A 12,334-nucleotide genomic window follows, 5' to 3' on the forward strand; every position below is an offset into this window, starting at 1 on the left:
ATTGGCTACCTTAGTTTTTCTTCCTGGCCGAATTTTGGTTCTATCTGGACCAAAATTGCTGATTTACGGGACACAATGCAGAAAATGGCACCTTGCTTTGGCGTGATCTCTTGTTACTTAGAAAGTTCACTACAACTTCGATTTATGTTGGAATGAGCTCTTTTTTGATAATCTACGACCAATGAACTGTTAAAAACCCCTCTTGAAAAAAGCAAGCGCTTCCGTGACCGTCATTCTGCATTAAAAATACGAAATTTTGTATGTTTGTAGATGGCAGCTTGAAACCTCTCATAGCCCTCAGACATGCTGAATAGTGTGGGGTAATTCTCAACAAGTTTATACCCCTTTTTGGGGCGCTCCCTTTTTTTTAAAAAAATATTCGCGATTATTCTTAAGGTAATAGCCTATAACCGGTAGGTATAATATTAGTGAATTTTATATTATTGGTAACAGCATAAAGAGTCGATTTTTTTTACACATAAAAGCTGACTTATACAAAGCTTTGGTTGGTATTGGCAAGGGTTGCTCTTTACTTACAGTTTGTCACCACATAATGCTTGATGCAAAACTCATAAGTAATACTCAAAGTTTCCTTTTCTAAGTTATCAAATCAATGCAAGGATATATTCCGTCTGTTCTGGAAAAGAGTTTTAGAAAGCTTACGTGAAGAGCTTTGGTTTTTGCATGGGATTGTGTTTTTTGGCGAGATGTGTTGAATGTGAATGTCAATTAGTGCTGACGCGAGAGCGGTTTATGGTTTTTCTTTTTTTTAGTTTCAGTTGAAACTCAGGTTTGTAAACGATACCGGATTCTATTCAGAATTCTGTTGAAAGTGAGGATTGCTATATTGTTGATTGAAAAGAAACCGGTACATATTTCTCGATTACTAAAAAGTTTATCAGTTGTTGGTGGCACCAGTAATAATTTTGATATTTTATTACCCAAAAAGGGGGTTGCTTATCATTAATATGCAAACCGGATGCTTAGATTTATTGTTCAAACTGCTACTAACGCACATTTTGCTGTAACTATTCCTAACCAAGGAAGACTTTGTAAATGACATCACATATTGTGATTTCCTTAACCCACAAGTTTGTGGGACTATTCCTCCAGGTTGCACAATAAAAATCTGTCTTCTCAAAGCCAGAATCAACGCAGTAGCGTCGACTATGTAAATAGTGATGTGTCTCAAGTGTACTAGAGATTTTGTTTTTACTTTATTTGTGTTTTTCCCGGCCACTTCGCATTGAATGAATGGTCGTATTAACTTGGGAGAGGGTTCATTTTTAGTGAAATTGAGAGATTTATGGCCCTTTGTAAGGGGAGGAAGGGGTAAGTGGGTAACCAGTCCTCCTCTTCCGATGGCATCGAATTGATATTATAATATAGCGGTTTTATTCAAGATTTTGCAGAAGTTAAGTTTAAAACAAGTTTAAGCTCTGGAATTTCAATGACACTTTTCAATAGATAGCCAAGTCCTGACACTACAAACCAGTCAACTTCAAGCTACTAATTCTGACTAGCGAACGACTGACAAAAATGAAAATAACTCCAACCTCCGATTTGACTTCTTTCAAAAATCGACAAGCATAAGTTATAGTTAGTTCTCCTCCACTTCTAGACTATTTTAGTACAAAGTTTGGCCGGTGGCACGTTATTCTAATTAGAAACATGACATGATTTCAAATCTATAAGGTTGGTGTTATAAATTGTGTCAGAAGCTTCTCCGTTAAAGCCAGAATCCTTTGAGCGTTTTCCATCTCTATGATTGAAGGCGCTATGTTGGTTCGGGGCCCCTCCAGTACTACCCACCACTGCCAATTTTTCAGCATAGAGATAGGTAGGCTGTTCCTAATTGAATTGTAACTTACGGGGTAAGTACCTAGGACCAGTCCGACATATGGTTGATGTTTTTGAGGCGTTTACCTGTTCTGCTTGAAATCTATAAGGCAAGGACCTGGAGCCAAAGGAAGACATTGAAGGGTTTTAGAGGTGCCACTGTCTTGCCCCACTTACCTTCAGTATGAAATTCTAGATCTGCTGAAAATTTGTAGGTCACTTAGCTACAGTCAAGGTGACTTATCACACTAGAGAAGTTTTAAACGGCATAGTTTGGTCGAGGTGCTAGCGGGCCTTGAAGTTTCAAAAGTCAAGGAATCCCCAAACTCCAAAACTCTAAAACCTGCTGGCATCAGGATAGTAAAGGCTCGCAGTAGTATTTCTTGGGGAAAGTATCGTGTTTCTTGATGCCTTCTCACCAAATTTCAAGTGGATCTCAGCACTTCAGATCTTTTGGTTACTTCCCAAGAAAGCTACCACAGATTTAATCAATTTCAGGCGATTACATCCCAGGAAACTAATCCAAAAATTTTCAAGCTCTAACAGTAGTCTACCGCCTTTAGGCTCAAGCGTTCGTGTATGTTGGTGCCTCCCAACCAAATTTAAATAGGATCTTAGCACTTCAGATTGTTTTATCCCTTGCCTGGAAATTTAACACAGAAGTGATCAGTCTTAGGTTATCAATTCCAGGCAAAACAGCTTAAAAAAATTGAAGTCCTAGCTATAGTCTACCGCCTTTGCAGCCTCAAACCTTGGCTTTAAGCTGTCTTAAAAGTAGCCTGTGTGTATCCTTGTCACTAAATACGTTCTGAGACCACACTGGTTATACATGACAAAAAAGGGAAAAGAAATGACATTGCAGATGTTATGGCAAGAACTTCCGCTAAGCCGCCTTCAATGCTCAAAAGAAAGGAAGGGAAAAGGGTAAATGTCAAAAGGTAAATTTAAAAAGAAGGCTTTCTAAGTCTTTGCTGAAGTATCTGCTTTGTCTTTTTTTTTCACTGAAAATCACCCTCTTTTGTTTTTTTTTTTCTTTTTTTTTTATCAAACGTCCTTGTTATTGCATTTCCTTGAGATCAAACTGAATCGAATTGTGCATCCAAAGATGTGAAAGGGATTTATCTGCAATATCTCAGGAAAGGTTAAGGGAATTAATTTGAAACTCTTAGGGCATGTAGAGCGGGATAGTTGGTTAATACCTGCCTATTCTCAAGGTTGTAACATGATTGGGGGTTAGAATTCCGTCAGCTCTATAGAACCACAAAGATTATGTAATTTTCAACCAATATATTTGAATTTGTTTGATGTAACCATCAATCCAAAGCATTATAGTACAATGGTTGTCAAAAATTGTTGCAAAACTTTGTCTAACATAAGTAAGCCGAAATCTGGGTTCATGTGGAGAAAACCGAAAAGATTTAAGCTATTTTTTACTTAACCAATAAACAAGTCTCTCAATTAAATACAAATAGAAATTAATTTAAAAATTGTTATTAAAAAAAGAAATTTCAAAGGAAAGTAAAGAGTTAGATTCTCGAGAGCTAAGTTCTGGCTCTAAAAATTAGAACATAATTTGTACCTGTCTGAAAGCAGAATGCATTTTAAACATTTTCTATTTTAGAACTTTGGTATTTTACAAAACCAAAATTGCTAAGACTTACAGGAATGAATATCAGTACAAATTAAACTGTCAATCCATATTCATTTTTACGTTCAGTAATCTTGCTTATGACGGTGATTTTTTTTTATTATTTATTTATTTATTTTTAATGCTATGAGAAATGAAAACATATTGCAAGTTATAGAGATTGTCTTCAGTAAAGTGCAAATTATGCTCTCGTCTTTAGAACGCACAGGGAGCGTTAGGTATATTGCTCTTTGTGGAAGGTTCTTGTTATTCGCCATGGTTATATATTATATTTTTTGTTTGTTTTAGTTTTCATTTATTTATTGATAGTGATTTATGGAAGTTTTACGCTTGAAAAATTGTTTGAATTTATTTCTGTTCGTTTTTGGTTTAATGTAGCTCTTTATTTCTCTTTTAAAACTTGTTTTTTGGAAGAAGTTTTCTTAGAATTAATTTCAGAAAGAAAAGAGAGTTTTAGAAAAATAGTTTGTTACTGAATTCTATCTGCATAGGAAAATTTCTTATTTTGAGGGTGAGGAGGAAAGAGGAGGGTGTGCGGCATTTTTAGACACAGGGCATGTCGAAAGATTTCCGACGTTTTTAACCATAAAGTTAACCATAATTTTTTAACTTAAACATAATTTGTTTTTCATAATTGATTCTCCTAATCTTGAATAATGCAGAAAGATTAAAACTAATGTAAATTCTAAGTTTAGTGTTAACATAGAATAACATTGTTGTTAATGCAAACTATTGCAACAATTTTTTAAAATGGTTTCCCTTGTTGGTCAAGATAGGAAAATCTAATTCTCTTAAATGGGCTTTTTGCTATGGTGATTCCAATGGTGCACATGTAATTTCTATCCAACACCATTTTGGTGGGTGTTAGGCTATTTTTCGAAATTCTCATAAATTAGACAGAAATCCCCGATTTAACTAGACATATTACATATTATTGACAATCAATCCAGCAAATTGTGTGCATCCAGCTTGAACATACCTCTGATTTGATGGGACTTTAAACAAAGTTTGAGCTAAGTCTAAGCAAATTGCTATAATAATCAAACAGTTCGTGGTAACGAACTGTAGTAAGGAGCGACCCGGCTCAATAGTAACCAAAACTCTAAAAAATGGAATTTTGAATTTAGAATTTACGCTAAAATTTTTACAGTTTTAAGAAGTAGAGTTAAGAGAAAGAGTCAAACTTTAGCGTAAAGAGCGGGGCGTTGATGAGGAAGCAGCCCCTTTCATATACGAAGTAATTTCTGTTCGTTTTAAGTTTTAATGTCGCTCCTTACTTTCAGTTTAAAAAAAATGTTTTTTTTTTATTTAATGTCAATATAAGCCCTAGTGTAGACGTATGATAAGCTCTTCGTATCTTTTCTTTGGTGTGGGTGACATTCTGCGCCCAAGTTTATTAATCTTTTCTCCTGTATAAAGGTCATTATGTTCTGAAGTGCTTTTTGGAAGATAAATCCTTCCATTTTTGGAAAACTTTCAAGGTCTGGTTTTATGGGAACAGCTGTTTTTTCTTAAGAAAAATTCACAGTGATGAATCTATTTTTTGTGTGTGTGTTGAAATAAGTTTTCATTCAAGTTAGTTATAATTAAGTTGACTCGAAGAAAGAGGAGTAGGGTAGCTGAAATAAAAAATGAAAATGGAGGTGTAGATAAAGAAATTGAATATAAGGTTTAGAAAATTTTAGACTGCCTCCGATGCAAAATTACGTTATTTCATCAGTTTTTTTGTCTTTTATGTTTGCGTGTAGACAATTGTTTCAAGTATACTTTAGTGTGGAGCTAGCAAAAGAGTAACATCAAATTATTTAACATTAATATGCCTAAAAAAGACTTATTGTCATTTTGTCATAGCTATTCTTATTCTTAGGAATATTCATATAAACATAAAAGTTCGTTTCAAGCAGTTTGTTGCTGAAGTTTTAATACAAATTGAAGTCAATTGCTTTGGCTTGTAAACTGCTCATTTATTGCTCATAACATAGTAGCGAGTTACTCTGGCTTATAACATGCATGTAGTTTGATCAGTATCGCATGGATTTATTTAATCCTGAAAACATATTATATTTCTAATCCGACTTATCCGCGTAACGCTAACTACCCCGGATATAATTTGTAAAAGATAAGAACCACTACTTATCTGGCAGCTTTTTACCTGAGACGCTAAGACATCTAGGCGAACAACAAAATTAATCGCGTTTACTGCGTTGTAAAGATAGCTTATTTACAGCTCCATGAAGGTGTGCCACGTTAATATCTACTCTCTCTTTGTTCTCTGCATATAATTCTATATGGTTCATGATAATTGAGGATTTCACTTATCCCCATGTTTCATGATAATTGAGGATTTTACTTATCCCTTTGTTTCATGATAATTGATGATTTCACATATCCTTACTTATTCTGCATTTTCCGGGGTGAACTAATACTACTAACAACTCACCGCATCACCAAGCCGCCTGAGGCCAACACAGCTGCGCACGCTCCTCTTCCATCCCAATATATTCAAAGCTTCTATCTTTACACCCTCCCATGAAGTTTCCATTTCCATTAAATCTTTCTTTATGACATCCTCCCACCCCAGATGAGGACTACTTGCTTTCTGTTCAGTCCTAGGCGGTTGGCCGTAAAGGAAAATTTTCTGCAATCTGTCATCCTTCATCCGCAGAGCGTGTCCTAGCCATCTCAACCTTTCTCTCATTATAGCCCTGGAAAGCGGGATTGAACCACATTTTTCCTACAACCTACTTTTTGAAATACGGCCAGTCAGCTGGTAACTCAGAACAATCCATAGACAATTTCTTGGGAAAAATCTAGTAAATTTCTATCCGCTTTTCGGTACGCCCATGCTTCAGAGCCATATTTGACCACTGTCATCCCTGTACCTTTCAATATTCTAATCTTGGTTTGCAGACTTGTCTTCCTATTCTTCCAAACTTGTTTTGACTATAAAAAAGCACCATGAGCCTTGGCTATTCTACTTTTAACATCTTCACTGCTCCCACCATCTTTACTAATAATGCTACCAAGGTAAGTGAAGGTAAGCCCAACTGATCAGTCTTTACGTTGCTCAACGTCACCTCTTCATCTTCATCAGACCTATTCTAGCACCCTGAACTTGCAAAATCTCTAAAACTTCATTCATTTTGCTGACACTTTTATCTAGGATGCTTAAATCATCAGCATAATCTAAGTTCAGGAGCGTTTTTCCTCCCCATTTGGTTCCGTGGTCTCCAATTACCTTTTTTGTGCTCCTTTAGACGAAGTCCATCAAAATGACCCATATAAAGGGGTATAGAACACAACCCTGCTTAACTCCTGATTTAATACAAAACCAGTTGCTAACTTCATTTCCTACCTTAACCGTAGCAGTATTATTCTCGTACATAGCACAAATCACTTTAATGTATTTTTCTGGTATACCATATAAGGATAACACCTTCGCTAACGCTCTTCTATCAACAGAATCGACAGCTTAATCATAATCGATAAAACTGAGGACCAAATGTGTTTGACAACGAAGACACTTCTCAATTATTAACCTAAGAGTGAAAACATGGTCGACACATCCTCTACCTTTTCCAAAACCCCACTGTTGTTCTCTTAAAACTGTGTCTACAGCATCTCTCAGTATAAAAAGTATCATATTACTAAGTAATTTGCTACCTACAATAGTTTTCCTAAAATCGTTCGGTACTTCCCTTTTTCAAAATCTAACTTCATAATCTTCAGTAACTTATTTCTATCCTCAGAGTCCTTATATTTAAAAAACTCATTGCCACACTATCAGCACTTAGAGCCTTATTATTTTTTAATCCTTTTAGTACTGTCGCTAATTTTTCCTCACAAAACAAATCTTCCTTCACATCCAAGGTATCACAAGCTTTTTCATTTTCCTCTATTTCTTTTCCTACAATTGTATCTTTATTTAGCACATTCTCGAAATCTTCCGCCCGTCTCTCTTTAATTCTTTCCTTATCACTAATTTTGGCCTCGTTCCTGTCTTTAACTGGGATAAGTCAGGATTGACTACTCCCTCTCAATTTATTAACATTCAAGTACAATAATTTTACCATTACGCCGTCTAGCTGCATCTTCCAGATCCTCGGCAATTTTATATATGACCTCCACTTCACACCTCCTTAGTTCATAATTTAATACTCTCTCCACTTTCTTTACATTCCTTTTGTTTTCGTATGGTCTGTCACTCAGATAATTTTGTACAAGCTCCTTCTCTTATCTAGTAAACATAAAGGTTTTTCACTAATATCCTAGTATAGTGTATTGATCCTGCCAGTCTTCGGTTTGCTATAACGTAATCAATAAGGTTTGCTGTCTTACCATCACATGTATACCATGTCAACTTATGGAGCATTTCAGGACCTAACACCATATTGGTAATAACTAGATTGTTATACCTACAAAATTGCGAAACTCTATAGCCTTTACTGTTTTCTTTTCCTATACCAAATTTGCCTAGGCTAGGATACCATCTATCCCTATGTCTACCAACCTGGGTGTTAAAATCTCCTTGTAAAAACACGATATTTTTACCTGGGATCCTCTTTATTTGCTCCTGTAGCTGTAAGTAAAATTCATCTGAGTCAGTAGTATCTCCGTCAATCGGTTCAACAGGGGCATATAGCCTACTACTATAACTGAGACCCTGAACTTTTTAGTCATAAAATGATCAATTAGTATTCTATTATTAATGCCTTCCCAGGCTAAACAAAACTTAGCAGCTTCCTTATTCATCACGAGCCCTACTCCCTGTCTATGTACCCTATCCTTCCTGCTGAGTAGACAAATTCTATATCACCTAATTTCATGCTCTCTGCCCCTGGAATATGAGTTTCGGAAACTCCCAATAAGTCCAGTTCGAGTTGTCTGAATTTGTCAGTCAAAATGTCGATATAATTGTCGATTTTAACGTCGTAACATTCCAAGTTCCAATTTTCATGTTCTTTAAATCATTGAAATTATTTTGGCTTCAGGAAAAGCAATGATCCCAGATACCAGTGCAGGATAGGGATCAACACATCTTCTCTAGTCAATACCGAAGCGCTTAAGCCGGTTTAAAACCGGACAGCACGAAGTCCCTGGGACCTCCAGTGTGAATGGGAGCTTTGTGCAATCCTGGGCCTATTTTGGGCACAACATGATTTTTAGATCTTGGCGATGCTCTTATATCAACAAGAGTCGAAATCCTGCACAGAGAGTCCCAAAACTATTACGTCTGATTCATTATATATTCATGCATACAAATATTATGGTACAACGGGGAGGCAACCCATAGTAGATAAATTAGCTAGGACGAAGGTTGTCAGCCCGAAAACGCCCGTCAAAACAAACCAAGCCCAGAAGAACTATCCATTAATCAGAATCCCGTGCAAATGCTGTGTCGTATACTAGACTATAATTTCCTCGACGTGCGCTGCTCCCCAAGTAGGAATAGAGTTGACCACAAGGTCCCCAGTCTTGCAGGTACCCCTAAAGGGTCGAGGTAGCCCTTTGCAAAGGCCGTTGTAAATAGATCTGGATCTTGCCTCCTGCTTCAGTTGTCCTCATGTAGAGGATCCTCCCACGATGGTGTTCTGCATCTTCATTGAATTTAAGTCATTACTGGGGGAAGGTTTGTATTTCATAGGACGTGTCGACACACCGGTGAGCCCTGTTGAGTTTACATTTGAGGGATCTTCTTCTTCCTCCACCTGTATTTATGACCTCGGGCGAGGGTGCCCCAGTTTCTATTATCGACCTCCAGGGACAAGGTCCCCCCTGGTCCGTGTCTCCTATGGAGGTACCTTACATATCTGTAGGACGTTCACCTATCGCCACCTGGGAACACGCTGAGTGGCCTGAGGGAGGCCCCTAAAGAGCAGTAGACTCATAAAGCTGTTTTTCTGAAAAAAATTTTTTGGGGGTCATATCTTAAATTATGTTCGGAAAAAGCTTATGTTATGAATTCCTTTACATTATGTGGTGTCAAAATTACATGTGAAAGAATGCGTTGTTTAAAACGACTAAAGTGATTTGACAAAAAATATACCCATAAGATGGGAACCTGACACGGCAACTAAATACAGACAATTTCAAATAGTGATCCTCCTAACCTTTGACGACATTCACATCTGGTGAAACGTTAAGGACGAATAATCGGGCTTGTCGGATACGTAATACTCGAATGCGCTAATGGCGTATTGCTCATGTACTTTATTTTACAAATATCAAACAGTCCGTGGTAACGACTGTAAGTAAGGAGCGACTCGGGCCAATATTAGCCAAAACCATTAAAAATGGAATTTAGCCCCTAAAAAGGCAACTTATTTTTATGACAATCCTACCGTTAGCCTCAGCATATGATAGAACCCTTATGCTGAGGCTACAAGCTCTTATTTACAAACTGTGGAATTTTGCTATTTTTTCCAGAAGAAAGATCATGGATGCGTGTTTATTTGTTATTTTTGTTTGTTTCCTAGGAGGTAATCATATCGAAGCAAGGGTATTCAAGGGTATCTAAAATATTCTATAAGATCGGGGAAGAGGCTTATTAAAACGGAAACTAAGAGTTTTAGTGCCCTTTTATAAGTGAGCAAAATGATTTTTTCATAGAAAACGGGTATTTCCTGCCATTTGTGTTACCTAACTAAAATTTCGCCACATGGAGGACTAAGTTACAATGGATTGAAAATTTTGAGGTAGCCAATGAATTTAAAAGTATCAAAAAACTATGTATTGACCTTCCCAGCTGCAGGGAAAGTAGTGCCGCACGGAAGTGCAGCCGTTCTTGAAAAGTCACGCAGTCCGTACTAGATAAATAGTTAAAATGGACATTTACCTTAATGTTGATTCAGTTGATTTTTAATGAAATTATGTTTAGTGATATATAATTGCTCGTCTACTATTAGGAAGCAGGGATGGTGGGTCATTGTGCTGGCGGGGGGAGAGAGAAGAGGTGGTGGTCCTAAATCCCCTAAAAGAGCGCATTTTAATGTCCATATTGTCAAACTCTAAATTAGCCTTTAGACAAATATAGGAAGGGATATGTCGGGGGTGGGAGTAGAAATTAATCTCTCCCTTCCCTTTATTTAAACTAAGCCTGATAAAGGGTTCCGCTCGGGCATCTTGTGGCGGATATCTTCGCGGCGGTGTTTCATGGATTTTCTATGTGGATGCTTGAACAGGAAGTTGAAGGGTGTCCATGTGATGAATATATTCAATCCAGAGAGGTTGATTTAGCTCAATCCTCTCTGTAATTGTACTGTAGTAGTTTAGCTTCTTGTAAAGGAGTTCGGTAGACATTTCATCATAACGTATGAAATTAAAATAAATACCAGTTTTTTCTAACTTAATCCGATCTTGCGATAAATCTATTAAATAACAAAAGTTATGCAGTTTATGAAAGGGGCTGTCTCATCCTTAAACCCTGATTTTAATGCTTAAGTTCGGCTCAGTTTCCGAAAATAATTTAGAATGTCACAAACATAGCCAGTTGGTAAAGTATTTTATTTACCGAATAAAATGCTTTTGATTTTTGCTAAAAGGTATTTAGACTTTTGTTTCAAAAAGATGCTGTATTTTTGATGATTGTAAAAATAACAATAGGTGTTATGGCCTTTTTCGTTTTCTTTTTTCGTTTATTTCTGGTACAAACTAGCAAAAATTGGTGCATAGCTATTGCGCTATCCCTTTTGCTACTGTGCTGAATTAAGGCACTAAAACTTTCAGTTTTATTCACTGGAAAACTCCAGTGAATCCTCTTCTTGTATTTTATCCTTAGTGGTAAAAAAAATTAAATAAAAATTAAAATGCATCCTTGACCACTGTTCTCGGTCAAAACGAAATTTTTTTTAAATTTTTTCGATTAGTTTTTTAAACCTCAGTACCAGGATTCTCAGATAAATTGAATGTGTGCCCTATCAAGGTCAAAGCTCTTCTTGCGAGCTGTTTCCTCCTTTTTCTATAAATGATATAGTATTTTTAAGTTTCTAACTTTCAGTTGATAGGATAAAAATTAATGAACTTTAAACATTTCGACCGTAAAAAATTTGATTCTTTTGTTTGTACATCGTTAACATAATTTTGCTTTCCAAAGTTTCAATTTATGTTGACAAAGTTGTTCTTTACTACTTAATATTACCATAAACGGTTTGACACTGACGATATGATGAAATGATGGCTGCCTGATAAACCAAGCAGTATTTTTTTTTCTTATTTCCGTTAGCTGCAAGTGTAGATGTCCCGTTGTTCAACTTTTTACATTCTTATAAATGTCAAATTTTAATTTAACACGTTTTTGCTCTTAAATGTATGAAAAACAACTTTGTTTGGTTTTAGGCAAGTTTGGCCACCTTGGTAAATGAGATCTTTCTGCTTTTGTCCATGGCCGCCTCGAGAACGGATCAAGTACCCGCCCCCAAACACAATCTAAACTGTATGGCAAGAATTTATTCTTGAGCTTTTTGACAGAATTCAGATCTCTATCACAGTCCTTGAATATACATGATAGAACTCATTCATATGACTATATATTTGCGGGAAAAGATCCTTAATGGCCCTTAAAAGGAATTTACCTATCTCGGCTGGATAATCACTTTTCAAAAATACGTATTATTTAAGATGATGATTACCCATGCACAGTGAGAACTAGTAAAGATAACCCCCCCCCTACAAATGATACCAATATCCCCATGCTTCCCTCCCAAGGGATCCCTTTTAGAACCTTAAATTTCTAAAATAATATTTTACAATTTTCAAGATCCCTCCTCTCCCTCTCTTCGCTGAAAATTCCATAAATCTTTCCTCTCAGCTTCTTAAAATGTTTGCTATTTTCGGATCTTTGCCCAGTTG

General features: G+C 36.4%; 1 protein-coding gene across 13 annotated transcripts in view; it reads left to right on the top strand.

Moving 5' to 3' along the window:
• The window catches only part of LOC136037250 (muscleblind-like protein), a 295,621-nt gene that overhangs the window by 66,005 nt on the left and 217,282 nt on the right, over nucleotides 1-12,334 (top strand). The window contains exon 1 of one of the 13 annotated variants that reach the window (XM_065719867.1): nucleotides 756-868. The exons of 11 other annotated variants lie outside the window; for them this stretch is intronic. The gene's annotated coding sequence lies outside the window, so the exon portion shown is untranslated. Of the gene's footprint in view, nucleotides 1-755; nucleotides 869-12,334 lie in introns of those variants that run through there. One more of the 13 variants, XM_065719872.1, reaches the window with a different exon arrangement.

Source organism: Artemia franciscana, chromosome 16 (genome assembly GCF_032884065.1).
Source record: "Artemia franciscana chromosome 16, ASM3288406v1, whole genome shotgun sequence".
Taxonomy (NCBI): Eukaryota; Metazoa; Arthropoda; class Branchiopoda; order Anostraca; family Artemiidae; genus Artemia; species Artemia franciscana.